Below are 2239 nucleotides of genomic sequence, written 5' to 3' on the forward strand. Positions count from 1 at the left end.
TCTTACGCGCGATGCACCAACGACTCGAGACCGATTTCGGCTACGACGGGCCTGGATCGTCGAGGGGCATTGGGTGCCAAGCGCGCAAAGACCAGCGCGACCACCGACTCGCGACAATCGTAGATAGGTTGGGCGAGAGCCATACATACTACCAACAACAAACTCGTACATGCTGTGCATTGGCCTGTAGACAGGCGCTTGACATCGTTAGCAAAACGATCTGCCAGATGGTTGCTGACGTTACCAGCCGTCTTCATGACGTGAAGGGAGCACACGTCGCAACGACACAGACTCTTCAGACAGTCTGTCATATTCAGTGGACCTAGGTTGCCACGGATTATTTTAGAGCCGAAAAGAACAGCGAAACCACAGCGACAGAGAGACGCACTCGACGAGTCCTGTCCCCGAACGACGACGCTATTAGTCTACATAATCGATGCACACACTTGACATGTTGAAAGTTATTCAAGAAGATCCGAGGTTAGACTGCTGCGTACGGAGCCGGCGTCGCCTCTTGAGCCACTGTCGGCGGCGTGGACGGGGTGTCGCGAGGCGCCGTGAAGCGGAACTGCACCACGAGACCGCCAAGGAATGCCAGCGCGAACACAACGATTGTCACCGTGCCGTTGACGCCCACGTCGTACGAAGAACCAAAGTGCTTAAACGTGCCGTCGTTTGTCGCCGTCAAGACTGCGACGGCCCCCGCGAGCAGCGACGCCCCCGAAAACACCGACGAGAGAATCAGCGCCGTGCGCGAGGTATGGCTGAGGTACGCAACGGCGATCGTGACGACCGAAATGACGATTACGAGAAGCGCGTCGTACGTGTAGATGTTGGCGACGACCGCACCGGTGACCAAGAGCACGGCGAGTGCGACCGTGCCAAAGCGACCAAAAACGTGGACGCGGGCGGCGACGGCCGCAGCAATGATGCCGACGGCAAGCGCAATGAGAGCGTACATGGGCTGCGCGAAGTCAGCGATGACAAGCATGCACCAAAGAGCGGCGAAGAAGAAGCTGGAGACGGCGCCCGTGAACACTTGGAGCTTGTAGCCGGCAAAGGTCACGGGCAGCACCAGCAAGAGCACAACGATTGAGAGGATGACGCTGATGGTGTCGAGGGCCATGACGACACTGGTGGTCGGTCGACTTGTTGGAAAGTTGGAAAATTGGAAAATGATAGTACTGCATCCGAGCCACCTTGGTGTCCATGCGTGGTGTCACACGTGTCCACGAAAGCGGACTCGTCTGTTTTTGCTGATGGCGACAGGTGACCATCTGCGCTGGACAGCGTTAGCAAAAATAGCAATAATGGCTGCCTCCGTGTCCACATGACATGACGCGACTTGGATTCCCACATTTCATTTAAAAAACATTAAAATTCGCACAGCTTTGCCCATATGGACGAGACATGGTTATCAGGTTCAAGGTCCTGGTCTTGGATTGTCGGCATGGATTCAGATTTGTTGGGTTTCACTGACGGGGTAGAACCGGTATGCTACTACTTGAAGTTTCCGTTTTGCCTGGATTTTTATCAGTTCTGACAAGAACCAGGGTCGTCCCTTTCAAAATCGATAAAAATCCAGGAAATAAAGATGACACTTCAATGACATGCACCAAGTCCAAAGACGGGCCACCCGCAGAGATTACCCCGAGCCGCTCTCGCTACCTCCAGTGCGGCGTGAGGCTGCGTTATCACATACGAGCCGAACAGCCTCCTCGACTCGCTCTCAGAGCAAAGGACGCGTCGACGCAAAGCCGTCCGCACCCTGTCTTATCTGTTAGCTTTTTCCTCCAGTGTCCCCCCACCACAAGTGTTGCAGCACCCAAAGAGCCTACTGACCACTGTCGACACAGCACAGCACACTGTGTGCTCTGGTTGGTTGCGCGGCGGCGCTGGGTGGATCGAGTGTAAACATCCTAATGTTAAACATGTTCAACACATGTCTTTGTCAGACGTCCAGGAACACCTTGACGCTAGCCTGGACCAGATTCATTTCCCATTTTGCTTTCCGACACACCGCAATGCTAAGCACCGTTCTCGCGATCCTCGTGCTGGTGCTCGCACTGCCCATGACCTTTGTCGGCTACAAGTTTCAAGTTTTGACCGGCGCCATCTCCAGCTTCTTCCTCGGGGTCGCCTGGAGTCTGCTCGTGCTTCCCAGCGTCAGCGATCTCATCGGCTCCATCGTCGCGCTCGCCGTCGGTGTCCTTGCCGCCGGTGTCGCCGCGCGGGTCCC

This window comes from Saprolegnia parasitica (assembly GCF_000151545.1).
Source record: "Saprolegnia parasitica CBS 223.65 unplaced genomic scaffold supercont2.17, whole genome shotgun sequence".
Classification (NCBI taxonomy): domain Eukaryota; phylum Oomycota; class Saprolegniomycetes; order Saprolegniales; family Saprolegniaceae; genus Saprolegnia; species Saprolegnia parasitica.